At 47.7% G+C, this 15091-nt stretch overlaps 1 protein-coding gene across 1 annotated transcript in view; it reads left to right on the forward strand.

Annotated features, from left to right (window-relative positions):
- Positions 1–3058: 3058 nt before the first annotated feature.
- The window catches only part of tmem51a (transmembrane protein 51a), a 28898-nt gene continuing 16865 nt past the window's right edge, over positions 3059–15091 (forward strand). Inside the window, exon 1 of the mRNA XM_055659088.1 lies at positions 3059–3189. The gene's annotated coding sequence lies outside the window, so the exon portion shown is untranslated. The remainder of the gene's footprint in view (positions 3190–15091) is intronic.

Raw genomic sequence — 15091 nt, forward strand, 5'->3', positions numbered from 1 at the left:
CAGGAACGGGGTACTGATTGGGGATGATCAGCCATGATCACATTGAATGGTGGTGCTGGCTCGAAGGGCCGAATGGCCTCTACTCCTGCACCTATTGTCTATTGTCTATTGTCTAAGACCTCTTTTTTTCCCTCCAGTATCATATTCTATCAATCTAGTGCCTGTTGCTAATTGACTCTCCTAAGCCATAACCACGGTGAACATTACAGCTCAGAATTGGTGAGTTTTTCGGGCAAAGGTCCTTCTTGTGAAAGACAAAATTGTGAGTAATTAATGTCATTACCTTTGCTGCGAACTTAGAGCTAGAAAATGGGATAGTTGGTCAGCACGGACTCGGTGGGCCGAAGGGCCTGTTTCCACACAGTATCTCTAAACTAAACAAAACCAAACTAAACAGGAGATATTGTTAAAAACATCTCAGTGGCCACCTCAGTCAAATTAAGCAAATATATCGCCATCTACTCTGCAGGAAGAAATGCTGGAGGTTCATCAGCCCAGAGTTATTTTACTGAACACATAACTCTGTCATAAGTTCATAACTTTATGTTTTAGAAACATAGAAACATAGTAATTAGGTGCAGGAATAGGCCATTCGGCCCTTCGAGCCTGCACCGCCCTTCAATATGATCATGGCTGATCATCCAACTCAGTATCCCGTACCTGCCTTCTCTCCATACCCCCTGATCCCCTTAGCCACAAGGGCCACATCTAACTCCCTCTTAAATATAGCCAATGAACTGTGGCCTCAACTGGCTTCAAATGGGGCCGAAACCCAAAGGAAATAGGCAACGTTTCGGGTCGAAACCCGAAGGGTTTCGGGACGAAACGTTGCCTATTTCCTTCGCTCCATAGATGCTGCTGCACCCGCTGAGTTTTTGGCTGTTCATCCAACTCAGTATCCCGTACCTGCCTTCTCTTCATACCCTCTGATCCCCTTAGCCACAAGGGCCACATCTAACTCCCTCTTAAATATAGCCAATGAACTGGCCTCGACTACCCTCTGTGGCAGAGAGTTCCAGAGACTCACCACTCTCTGTGTTTTAGGAGCAGAATTAGGCCATTCGGCCCATCAAGTCTACTCCGCCATTCAATCATGGCTGATCTATCTCTCCCTCTTAACCCCATTCTCCTGCCTTCTCCCCATAACCCCTGACACCCGCACTAATCAAGAATCTATCAATGTCCACCTTACTGACTTGGCCTCCACAGCCGTCTGTGGCAATGAGTTCCACAGATTCACCACCCTCTGACTAACAACATTCCTCCTTCCTAAAGGAACCTCCTTTTATTCTCCACGTCATGTTGTCGAACAGTTGTTTTTTTTAATAGTGTCTCTGCCCTTTACAGATGTGGTTAGAGCTGTCCCTAGCCCTGGAGTAAAACCAACTTACATATGTAGTTAAAATGAACCATTTTGTGTCTCAAAAGTTTGTCCGACTGACCCAGAACGCGCCGCAAAAGATGGTGGTGATCAGAGATGAGTTACATAGAAACATAGAAAATAGGTGCAGGATTAGAGGCCATTCGGCCCTTTAGTTTAGAGATTAGTAAGTAAGTTTATTGGTCAAGCATTCACATACAAGGAATTTGCCTTGGTGCTCCGAAACATAGAACCATAGAAAATAGGTGCAGGAGTAGGCCATTCGGCCCTTCGAGCCTGCACCGCCATTCAATATGATCATGGCTGATCATCCAACTCAGTATCCTGTACCTGCCTTCTCTCCATACCCCCCTGACCCTTTAGCCACAAGGGCCACATCTAACTCCCTCTTAATTATAGCCAATGGACTGTGTGGCCTCAACTACCCTCTGTGGCAGAGAATTCCACAGATTCACCACTCTCTGTGTGATTTTTTTTTTTCTAATCTCAGTCCTAAAAGACTTCCTTCTCTCTTATCCTTAAACTGTGTGACCCCTTGTCCTGGACTCCCCCAACATCGGGAACAATGAGTCTGAAGAAGTGTTTCGGCCCTAAGGAAATAGGTAACGTTTCGGGTCGAAACCCTTCCGGGTTTCGGCCCGAAACGTTGCCTATTTCCTTCTCTCCACATAGATGCTGCTGCACCCGCTGAGTTTCTCCAGCTTTTTTGTGTACCTCAGGAATAATCTTCCTGCATCTAGCCTGTCCAACCACTTAAGAATTTTGTAAGTTTCTATAAGAGGCACCTGGCGTTTCTTTGGTAAACCAGCCTCAATGTGTCCTGTGTGCGTGCAATGAACAGCATCTGCAACTGTTCGTTTCTCCTTCTCCAGAGATGCTGCCTGACCTGCTGAGTTCCCTGTCCCACTTGGGAAACCTGAACTCTGGATTTACTAGAATGTTGCCTGGATTTCAACAACTAAGTTACAGAGATAGGTTGAATAAGTTAGGTCTTTATTCTCTGGAGCGCAGAAGGTTAAGGGGGGACCTGATAGAGGTCTTTAAAATGATGAGAGGGATAGACAGAGTTGATGTGGACAAGCTTTTCCCTTTGAGAATAGGGAAGATTCAAACAAGAGGACATGACTTCAGAATTAAGGGACAGAAGTTTAGGGGTAATATGAGGGGGAACTTCTTTACGCAGAGAGTGGTAGCGGTGTGGAATGAGCTTCCAGTGGAAGTGGTGCAGTCAGGTTCATTGGTATCATTTAAAAATAAATTGGATAGGCATATGGATGAGAAGGGAATGGAGGGTTATGGTATGAGTGCAGGCAGGTGGGACTAAGGGGAAAAAAAAATTTGTTCGGCACGGACTTGTAGGGCCGAGATGGCCTGTTTCCGTGCTGTAATTGTTATATGGTTATATGGTTATATGGAAACTTTGAGCCCCCAGCCAATGTTGCAGGTGGTTCCCGGAGGTTGCAGGTGGTTGCAGGTAGTGGAAGCAGGTAGTGGAGACTGACAAAAACCTCCGGGGACCGCACGGAAACCTTGGGTGGGGGCTCAAAGTCTCCAGAGGTCCCCGTTCAGGTTTCCCAAGTGGGACAGGGGTTAATGAAATTGGGAAGTCGACTTTCTTGCTGCAGTCCCACCAGCAGCCAGCAGATGTGTACAAGGAGGAAGTTCCCTCTCCCATTGGGAGCTGGGCGTGGTTTTAGTGTCTCGCTGTACAGCAGAGCCCAGAGGAGCGGCCGCCGGCGGGAGAGACACACACACACACAGAGACTGTGGGGAGAGAGGCGAAGGATTCGGCAAACGGCCTCAGCTCGGTGAGTGCAAGTTCTCTCTGTACAGCCTGGAGAAGCTGGAACAAACTTTTGAGGGGAACTTTTTCCAACTTTTCAAAAAGTTTCCACAACTTTTCCAAAACTTGGTCTAAAGTTTCCTGGGAACAGGATTGGGTGGCCAGGCGGGTGCCCTCATTCTACGGTTAATATCTCTCTCTCTCTCCCCCCTCCCCACCCCACCCCACCCACTACCTCTCTCACCCCTCTCCCCCAACCTTCTAACTCTGCCCCACTTCCCCACTGTACCGTGAGCGGGGCCAGTTTTTAAACTCGGATATATTTCCTGTTTGGGTTTTTAAATGGTTCCAGCTTTTGGTTTCCGACCAAAAGATAAACACAGAAGCTGAACTAGACACAGCTTGCTCCATGCAAATTCAGGGGTGGGGTGTATTGGGGGAGAGAGATGAGGAAGGTGCCGGGACTGGAGGGGGGCTAGAGCTACAGGGAGAGGCTGAGCAACAGGGGGAGGCTGAGCACACAGGAGGATGAGAAGGGGTGACCTTATGGTGGGGTAAACAACCCTGCGAGGGTAGATGGATAGATACACAGAGTCTCTTGTCCAGGGTAGGGGGGGTCGAGAACCAAAGGATACAGGTTTAAGGTGGAAGGAGAGATTTAGGTTTAAGGTGGAAGGAGGCTGGCTGGACTATGGTGCCTTCCTCACCTGGGTGCCATTTATGTTATGTTGTGGACTTTATGTGTTTGTGCTTTTTTTAAAAATTTTAATTCAATTTCAATTTTATTTTTAATATGTTTTATTATTTATTTATTATTTATTTTTTATTATTTTTCTTGTGATTTGTTTTTAACGATACTGCCTGTAAGGGAAATTCATTTCGTTGTCTCAAATTGAGACAATGACAATAAATTTGAATACAATACAATACAATTTAACAGGAATCTGAGGGGCAACTATATATATTTTTTTACACAAAGGACGGTAGATGTTCGGAACGAGTTGCCGGAAGAGGTAGTTGAGGCAGGGACTATCACAACTATTAAGCAACATTGAGACAAAGATTTAGATAAGACTGGTTTGAAGGGATTTGAATCAAACGCGGGCAGGTGGGACTAGTATAGATGGGGCATGTTGGGCCGAAGGGCCTGCTTCCACACTGTGAGACTGTACGACTATTTTGCCCATCGGTTCTGTTTAACTCGAGTCCTATTTCTCCCCCCCCCCACATAATGTTCCTCGTTGATATATCTGCCTTTGTGCGTGAGTGAGTTTGTCCATTCAGTTATTGCTTCCAAGAAGTCGGCGAGGTGATGATAGATCAAATGACTATTTAAAAAAAAAAGAATCCATTTTATTAGCCAAGTGTGTACACATACAAGGAATTTGCCTTGGCGCTCTGCTCGCAACACGATATACAGTAGACAATTAAACATCAAACATTATAATTTAAACATGTGAAGAATGAAATTAAAAACCAGAGCAAAATGAGGCTACAGATTTTTGGCTGTTGAGTAGAGCAACTACTCGTGGAATAAAGCTGTGTTTATGTCTGGGCTGTGGCAGCTTTGACAGTCCGGAGTTGCCTTCCAGAGGGAAGTGATTGAAAGAGTTTGTGGCCAGGGTGAGAGGGGTCAGAGATGATCTTACCCGCTCGCTTCCTGGCCCTTGCAGCGTACAGTTCATCGATGGGGGGTGGGAAGGTTGCAGCCAATAACCTTCTCAGCTGATCTGATGATTCGCTGCAGCCTCCGGGTGTCGTGCTTGGTGGCTGAGCCAAACCAGACCATGATGGAGAAGGTGAGGACAGACTCTACGATGGCCGTGTAGAATTGGACCATCATTGCCCGTGGCAGATTGTGTTTCCTCAGCTGCCGCAGGTGGTACATCCCCTGTTGGGCCTTTTTGACTGTGGAGTTGATGGTGGCCCCCCACTTGGAGTCCTTGGAGATTATGGTTCCCAGGAACTTAAAAGACTCCACAGATGTGACTGTGGTGTTCTTGATGGGGAGGGGGAGCTCTCCTAAAGTCTGCAATCAATTCCACTGTCTTAAGAGCATTGAGCTCCAGGTTGTTGCAATGGCACCAGGACACCAGCTGTGACACTTCCTGTCTGTAGGCAGATTCCTCCCCATCCTGGATCAGTCCAATCAGGGTTGTGTCCTCTGCGAATTTGAGAGGAACCTGCAACCCAGGGGGGAGAGGGAAAGAATTTCAGAATTGTTGCTCTTCCACTGATTTCCACATTTATGATGCAATCGCCTTGACTGAGTTACTCCAGCCGTGTCTCTCTGACTTCTGACAGCTTTGACCGTGGTGGAATTTACATGAACCACCGTGGGCGGCGGTTGGTGCAGCGGGTAGAACTGCTGCCTTACCGCGCCAGAGACCCGGGCACGGAGTTTGCACGTTCTCCCCGGGACCGCGTGGGTTTTCTCCGGGTGCTCCGGTTTCCTCCCACACTCCAAAGACGTGCAGGTTTGCAGGTTAATTGGCTTCAGTAAAAGTTGTAAATTGTCCCTAGTACATGCAGGATCGTGTTAGTGTGCAGGGATCGCTGGTCAGCATGGACTCAGTGGGCCGAAGGGCCTGTTTCCGCGCTGTATCTGTAAACTAAATATACATGCTAATATAAAAGTAAACACATTTGTACATTCTACATTAATTTAACATTCCCCTTCTACACAATTATGCAGTAAAACGTGTCAGAACACACAATAATATTTAAACGAGATGTTATCTGGCTTTCAATGGATATTCTGCATTTCCCCATCACTACTGTGTCTGTGAACAGTCTGGTTTCATGTCTGGCAAAGCCTTGAATTCTAACAATCCCACCCTTGTTTTTAATTCTCACCACCACTCCGACTCTCCAGAATTCAGTAGTGCCCCGAAACTGCAAACTCACTGTTCCTTCATAAATTAATTTCATAAGAAACTTACAAAATTCTTAAGGGGTTGGACAGGCTAGATGCAGGAAGATTGTTCCCAATGTTGGGGAAGTCCAGGACAAGGGGCCACAGCTTAAGGATAAGGGGGAAATCCTTTAAAACCGAGATGAGGAGAACTTTTTTCACACAGAGAGTGGTGAATCTCTGGAACTCTCTGCCACAGAGGGTAGTTGAGGCCAGTTCATTGGCTATATTTAAGAGGGAGTTAGATGTGGCCCTTGTGGCCAAGGGGATCAGGGGGTATGGAGAGAAGGCAGGTACGGGATACTGAGTTGGGTGATCAGCCATGATCATATTGAATGGCGGTGCAGGCTCGAAGGGCCGAATGGCCTACTCCTGCACCTAATTTCTATGTTTCTATAAGACCATTCGGCCCATCAAGTCTACTCTGCCATTCAATCATGGCTGATCTAACTTTTCCTGCTAACCCCATTCTCCTGCCTTCTCCCCATAACCCCTGACACCCATACTAATCAAAAATCTATCTATCTCTGCCTTAAAAATATCCACTGACTTGGCCTCCACAGCCGTCTGTGGCAATGAATTCCACAGATTCCCTCTGTAATCATTCTGCTTGTTCCTCCTGGGCCTTCCCAAGTTTCAATGCCTGACCCCGGCAAGCAAGCTGGGATTCAAATCCTGAACTTGTGTGTTGTGGATACCAATTAAAAAATTCCTTTCTGCTTCAATAACTCGTTTGCAGTTACGCCTTCGGGCAGCTCCAAGAATCTCCGAGCTGTCTGGAGCCCCGTTGGACAGGCCAGTACTACAGTCCGACAATTCAGTTTGGTCTATTACTGTCCCGTGTACCGAGGTACAGGGAAAAGCTTTTTGTTGCCTGATATCCAGTCGGCAGAAAGACAATACATGGTTACAAACGAGCCACTCACACTGTACAGATACAGGTGTTTAGTGCAAGATAATGTCCGATTAAAGATATTTGTTTAAGAAGGAACTGCAGATGCTGGAAAATCGAAGGTAGACAAAAATGCTGGAGAAACTCAGCGGGTGCAGCAGCATCTATGTGGAGCGAAGGAAATAGGCAACGTTTCAGGCCGAAACCCTTCTTCAGATAGTTTGGTCTCCCAATGGGACGGGTGGAAGGTCAGGATTGCTTTTGTTGGTGGGATAGCCCAGCTCGTGACTGACAGCCGCAGAATTAGGCCATTCGCGCCATCAAGTCCACTCCGCCATTCAATCATGGCTGATCTGGAACTCTCTGCCACAGAGGGTAGTTGAGGCCAGTTCATTGGCTATATTTAAGAGGGAGTTAGATGTGGCCCTTGTGGCTAAGGGGATTAGGGGGTATGGAGAGAAGGCAGGTATGGGATACTGAGTTGGATGATCAGCCATGATCATATTGAATGGCGGTGCAGGCTCGAAGGGCCGAATGGCCTACTCCTGCACCTAAGTTCTATGTTTTTATCTATCTCTCCCTCCTGACCCCATTCTCCTGCCTTCTCCCCGTAACCTCTGACACCCGCACTAATCAAGAATCTATCTATCTCTGCCGTATACACTGACTTGGCCTCCACAGCCTTTCGTGGCAAAGAATTCCACAGATTCGCCACCCTCCATCTGAAGAAATTCTTCCTCGGGTAGACAAAAGTGCTGGAGAAACTCAGCGGATGCAGCAGCATCTATGGAGCGAAGGAAATAGGCAACGTTTCGGGCCGAAACATAGACAATAGGTGCAGGAGTAGAGGCCATTCGGCCCTTCGAGCCTGCACCGCCATTCAATATGATCATGGCTGATCATCCAACTCAGTATCCCGTCCCTGCCTTCTCTCCATACCCCCTGATCCCTTTAGCCACAAGGGCCACATCTAACTCCCTCTTAAATATAGCCAATGAACTGGCCTCAACTACCCTCTGTGGCAGAGAGTTCCAGAGATTCACCACTCTCTGTGTGAAAAAAGTTTTCCTCATCTCGGTCCTAAAAGATTTCCCCCTTATCCTTAAACTGTGCCCGAAACGTTGCCTATTTCCTTCGCTCCACATAGATGCTGCTGCACCCGCTCAGTTTCTCCAGCACTTTTGTCTACCTTCGATTTTTTTCCAGCATCTGCAGTTCCTTCTTAAACAAATTCCTCCTCATCTCCTTCCTAAAAGAAGGTCCTCTTATTCTGAGGCTGTGTGACCTCTGGTCCGAGACTCTCCCACTAGTGGAGACATCCTCTCCACACGTCCACTCTAGCCAAGCCTTTCGCTGTCCTTGGATGATAATGTTTTGTAGATTGTGTTGGTAATAAAATGGCTGCAGAATTCACCTGCCGGATGATACACGCAGTTCTGACTGGTTCCTTGTATGAGAAGCACCGCTGGTTGAAATGTGATAAGATTCGTATTTAAATGCAGACATTTTGTCAACTCATACTTGGTTGCAAGGAAAACCAGAGATGGCTCTGGATGGTGACCTGCTGCCTGTTCTACTGTCTTTACTCAGGATTGAGCAGTTGCTAGAAATTTGACACCGAGCATTCACCGAGCATTGATACAAGGAACTGCAGGTGCTGGTTTATACCAAAGACAAGACACAAAATGCTGGAGTAACTCGACAGGGTAGACAAAAATGCTGGAGAAACTCAGCGGGGTGAGGCAGCATCTATGGAGCGAAGGAAATATCAGAGTGAGTCCCACCGCAAATTGGATTTCACACCCTGGCGGTATGAACATTGACTTCAGGTAGTCCCTGCAATTCTCCCTCTTTCCCCTCCCCTTCCCAGCTCTCCCACACAGCCCACTGTCTCCGCCTCTTCCTTGCTTCTACCAGCACCCCACATCAGTCTGAAGAAGGGTCTCGGCCCGAAACGTTGCCTATTTCCTTCGCTCCATGCAAAGAGTTGAACAATCTCCACTATAGCAAATAGGCAACGTTTCGGGCCGAAACCCTTTGGGTTTCGTCCCGAAACGTTGCCTATTTCCTTCGCTCCACATAGATGCTGTTTCCCCCAGCTGTACTTTTGTCTACCATAAGTTTAGAAGGGTCTCGACCCGAAACGCCACCTATTTCCTTCGCTCCATAGATTCTGCCTCACCCTCTGAGTTTCTCCAGCATTTTTTTGTCTACCTTCGATTTTTCCAGCATCTGCAGTTCCTTCTTAAACGGAGTAACTCAACGGGTCAGGCAGTATCTCGGGGTTCCGTAACCTGCTCTTTGGCTCTGTAGACGTTGCCTGGCCCACTGGGTTACTCCGGCTCAATGTGTCTCTCCTTGAGAGGGAGATACTTGCTGGAAACCTGTATTCTCCAGCCAGTGGACGTTGGGACTGGTGGCCAGTTGTTTCAGCGTTTGGTAACATAGAAACATAGAAATTAGGTGCAGGAGTAGAGGCCATTCGGCCCTTCGAGCCTGCACCGCCATTCAATATGATCATGGCTGATCATCCAACTCAGTATCCCGTACCTGCCTTCTCTCCATACCCTCTGATCCCCTTGGCCACAAGGGCCACATCTAACTCCCTCTTAAATATAGCCAATGAACTGTGGCCTCGACTACCCTCTGTGGCAGAGAGTTCCAGAGATTCACCACTCTCTGTGTGAAAAAAGTTCTTCTCACCTCGGTTTTAAAGGATTTCCCCCTTATCCTTAAGCTGTGACCCCTTGTCCTGGACTTCCCCAACATCGGGAACAATCTTCCTGCATCTAGCCTGTCCAACCCCTTAAGAATTTTGTAAGTTTCTATAAGATCCCCTCTCAATCTCCTAAATTCTAGAGAGTATAAACCAAGTCTATCCAGTCTTTCTTCATAAGACAGTCCTGACATCCCAGGAATCAGTCTGGTGAATCGTCTCTGCACTCCCTCTATGGCAATAATGTCCTTCCTCAGATTTGGAGACCAAAACTGTACGCAATACTGCAGGTGTGGAGTTGGTTTATGTCGAGTTTAGAGAGAGGGGGGAGCAGGAAGGGGGGGGCGAGGGTGGGGGGCACATGGGACAAAGAGGGGCCTGACAGAGGGGGAGGGGGGGGTTGGAGATAGAATGGAGGGGAGGGGGCATTGAGAAGGAAGGGGAACCCAGGAGGGGGGGGAGGGGGGGGGAGAAGGAAGGGACCCGGGAGGGGGCACTGAGGATAAGGGGGGACCTAGCGGGGAGGGGAGGGGGACACAGTTGCTGCCACTGTGGCAACAGGTAGCCGATTGGTCTATTCAGTGATCTTTAACTTTGTGGGCTCCAGATACTGTACGTGGCAACTCTGTGTACTGGCTCGGTGAAGCCCGCTGTGGGTTGTATGTAAAACAAAGCCTTTCCCTGTGCCCGAGGGCCGTGTGTCATTAACGTATCATTGCGTCATCCACTTGAACTGAATGATTGGGATTTCCTGCCAGGCTTTGTCCTCTCTCTCCTCTCTCTCTCTCCTCTCCTCGCTCCCGTCATTTACAGTCGTAGAGTTGCTGCCTCACAGCGCCAGAGACCCCCGGTTTTCCACCCTGACTCGTTTTCACGCCTTGCACATCCTTATCTCTGTATCTCCCTCTCCCGCTGACTCTCGGTCGGAAGAAGTGTCTCGACCCGACCCTTCTCTCCACAGATGATGCTGCCTTGTCCCGCTGAGTTACTCCAGCACTCTCTGTGTCTATTTTGTTTTTAAGAAGGAACTGCAGATGCTGGAAAATCGAAGGTAGACAAAAGTGCTGGCTCAGAGGGCGGTGGAGGCCAGTTCACTGGATACTTTCAAGAGAGAGCTAGATAGGGCTCTTAAAAATAGCGGAGTCGGGGGATATGGGGAGAAGGCAGGAACGGGGTACTGATTGTGGATGATCAGCCATGATCACATTGAATGGCGGTGCTGGTTCGAAGGGCCGAATGGCCTACTCCTGCACCTATTGTCTATTATCTATTGAGACCCTTCTTCAGATTTCTTACTTCAGGTTTCTTTGCAAAAATGTTGCAAACTTTAGTCGTGTGAGCAGAAGCTAGCTGCCGGATATGATGTTTCCACCATTTTCTGTGTGTGTGTGTTGTGTTTTTCATTATCAGACAAATAGTTATACATGTCTGTGACTGCGAGGGTTTCTCCAGCCCACATCCGCTGGCTCGAAGGGCCGAATGGCCTACTCCTGCACCTATTGTCTATTTTCTAAAAGGGCTACATGAGTGAGAGGGGGACTGATTCACTGCCTGTACCAAGTCCTAAGTGGGAAGTATTGAAAGACATTAATCCTACAGACTATTCATGTGGGCTTCCATTTTGGTGGCAAAAACGGGAAAGCAGACTATTATCTAAATGGTGGCCGATTGGGAAAGGGGGAGATGCAGCGAGACCTGGGTGTCATGGTACACCAGTCATTGAAGGTAGGCATGCAGGTGCAGCAGGCAGTAAAGAAAGCGAATGGTATGTTGGCTTTCATTGCAAAAGGATTTGAGTATAGGAGCAGGGAGGTTCTACTGCAGTTGTACAGGGTCTTGGTGAGACCACACCTGGAGTATTGCGTACAGTTTTGGTCTCCAAATCTGAGGAAGGACATTATTGCCATAGATGGAGTGCAGAGAAGGTTCACCAGACTGATTCCTGGGATGTCAGGACTGTCTTATGAAGAAAGACTGGATAGACTTGGTTTATACTCTCTAGAATTTAGGAGATTGAGAGGGGATCTTATAGAAACTTACAAAATTCTTAAGGGGTTGGACAGGCTAGATGCAGGAAGATTGTTCCCGATGTTGGGGAAGTCGAGGACAAGAGGTCACGGCTTAAGGATAAGGGGGAAATCCTTTAAAACCGAGATGAGAAGAACTTTTTTCACACACAGAGAGTGGTGAATCTCTGGAACTCTCTGCCACAGAGGGTAGTTGAGGCCCACACAGTTCATTGGCTATATTTAAGAGGGAGTTAGATGTGGCCCTTGTGGCTAAGGGGATCAGAGGGTATGGAGAGAAGGCAGGTACGGGATACTGAGTTGGATGATCAGCCATGATCATATTGAATGGCGGTGCAGGCTCGAAGGGCCGAATGGCCTCTACTCCTGCACCTATTTTCTATGTTTCTGTTTCAAATGATGATGTGGTCAAAGTACACTTTCTGAAATGAAGGCTTGTGGTTTGTGATTATCTATTACATGGATGCCTGTCCGTAGTAACTCCCCCGATGTTTGAATGGTTAGCAGATTGCAAGAGAGTAAATGATTCATTCCTACAAGTGGCTCGTTCAAAGATCAGTTAGCAGCGGGGCAGGCAGCATCTCTGGATAGAAGGAATGTGTGACGTTTTGGGTGAAGAGAGAATAAAGGGAGAGAGGTCGTGGATTTTCCTGCCTTCACCCCTGACACCCGTACTAATCAAAAATCTGCCAAACTCTTAGCCTTAGGAATAGTTCAAGTTCAAGTGAGTTTATTGTCATGTGTCCCTGTATAGGACAATGAAATTCTTGCTTTGATTCAGCAGACAGAACATAGTAGGCACTTACTACAAAACAGATCAGTGTGTCCATATACCATAATATAAATATATACACACATGAATAAATAAACTGATTAAGTGCAAATAACAGAAAATGGTTATTAATAATCAGAGTTTTGTCCGAGCCAGGTTTAATAGCCTGATGGCTGTGGGGAAGTAGCTATTCCTGGACCTGGTTGTTGCAGTCTTCAGGCTCCTGTACCTTCTACCTGAAGGTAGCAGGGAGATGAGTGTGTGGCCAGGATGGTGTGTGGGTCTTTGATGATACTGCCAGCCTTTTTGAGGCAGCGACTGCGATAAATCCCCTCGATGGAAGGAAGGTCAGAGCCGATGATGGACTGGGCATTGTTTACTACTTTTTGTAGTCTTTTCCTCTCCAGGGCGCTCAAGTTGCCGAACCAAGCCACGATGCAACCGGTCAGCATGCTCTCTACTGTGCACCTGTAGAAGTTAGAGAGAGTCCTCCTTGACAAACCGACTCTCCGTAATCTTCTCAGGAAGTAGAGGCGCTGATGAGCTTTTTTGATAATTGCGTTAGTGTTCTCGGACCAGGAAAGATCTTCAGAGATGTGCACGCCCAGGAATTTGAAGTTCTTGACCCTTTCAACCATCGACCCGTTGATATAACTGGGGCTGTGGGTCCCCATCCTACTCCTTCCAAAGTCCACAATCAGTTCCTTGGTTTTGCTGGTGTTGAGGGCCAGGTTATTGTGCTGGCACCATATGGACAGTTGCTCGATCTCTCTTCTATATTCTGACTCACCCCCATCCATATATATCCATTGACATGGCCTCCACAGCCGTCTGTGGCAAAGAATTCCACAGGCTCACCACCCTCTGACTAACGAAATTCCTCCTTGATTCTTTCCTAAAGTTGCATCGTTTAATTCTGAGGCTGTGCCCCCTCTGCCACAAGTGGGAATATCCTCTCCACATCCACTCGATCCAGGATGTAAGTCAGCCAGTAGGTTTCCTGGATGTCCCTGGTGACAACCTTCAGGGAGAGATTCAGAGCTTATCTGCAGGTTTACCGTAAAGTAAAGTGTTTTGTCTAAGTTGGCAGCTGCTTTCCAAGGTCCCCCGTCCCTGCTTGAAGGTGAGCTGGAGCAGTCTAGTCCCCGATCATGTCATAAGGGATAGGCCTAGAATGAGACCATTTGGCCCATCAAGTCTACTCCACCATTCAATCATGGCTGGCCTCCTAACCCCATTCTCCTGCCCTCTCCCCATAACCCCTGACACCCGTACTAATCAAGAATCTATCTATCTCGGCCTTAAAGATGTCCACAGACTTGGCCTCCACTGCCGTCTGTGGCAATTGAGTTCCACAGGTGTTGGACCAAGTGTGTGTGCGTGTGTCTGCTGCTTTATTAACTGTATCTGTGCCGCCTGGTCTTGTGCGAGCTGAGATCCAGTTGCACACTCAATTTTCAACAGACTGGCAGGCTGGGTCTCTATTCCTTGGGGCACTGGAGGATGAGGGGTGAACTTATAGAGGTGTACAAAAATCATCAGAGCAATAGATGGGGTAGACGCACAGAGTCTCTTGCCCAGATTGGGGAATCGAGGACCGGAGGACATGGGTTTAAGGTGAGGTCAGGAGGCAGGACTTTCATATGAAGAAAGACTGGATCGACTCGGCTTGTACTCGCTAGAATTCCGAAGATTGAGGGGGGGATCTTATAGAAACTTACAAAATTCTTAAGGGGTTGGACAGGCTAGATGCAGGAAGATTGTTCCCGATGTTGGGGAAGTCCAGCGGGTGCAGCAGCATCTATGTGGAGCGAAGGAAATAGGCAACGTTTCGGGCCGAAACCCGAAAGGGTTTCGACCCGAAATGTTACCTATTTCCTTAGGGCCGAAACACTTCTTCAGACTCATTGTTCCCGATGTTGGGGGAAGTCCAGAACAAGGGGTCACAGTTTAAGGATAAGAGGGAAGTCTTTTAGGACCGAAATGAGAAAAACATTTTTCACACAGAGAGTGGTGAATCTGTGGAATTCTCTGCCACAGAAGGTAGTTGAGGCCACAGTTCATTGGCTATATTTAAGAGGGAGTTAGATGTGGCCCTTGTGGCTAAAGGGATCAGGGGGTATGGAAAGAAGGCAGGGATGGGATACTGAGTTGGATGATCAGCCATGATCATATCGAATGGCGGTGCAGGCTCGAAGGGCCGAATGGCCTCTACTCCTGCACCTAATTTCTATGTTTCTAATAGGATCAATAGGGGTAACTTTTTCACTCAAAGGGTGGTGGGTGTATGGAACGAGCTGCCGGAGGAGGTAGTTGAGGCAGGGACTATCCCACCATTTAAGAAACATTTAGACAAGTACGTGGATAGGACAGGTTTGGAGGGATATGGACCAAACGCAGGCAGGTGGGACTAATGTAGATGGGACATGTTGGCCGGTGTGGGCAAGTTGGGCTGAGGGGCCTGTTTCCACAATCTACGATACTGTATGATCGATTAAAGGAAGCATCCTTGGCCTTTCTTCATCGAGACAAACAGCTTCCTCCTTTAAGTGTGTGTCTTGAAATGTAAGCTGGCCAAAACAGGAAGAGGATGCTCGACACAACTT

The sequence above is a fragment of the Leucoraja erinacea genome, chromosome 30 (genome assembly GCF_028641065.1).
Source record: "Leucoraja erinacea ecotype New England chromosome 30, Leri_hhj_1, whole genome shotgun sequence".
Lineage (NCBI taxonomy): Eukaryota > Metazoa > Chordata > Chondrichthyes > Rajiformes > Rajidae > Leucoraja > Leucoraja erinaceus.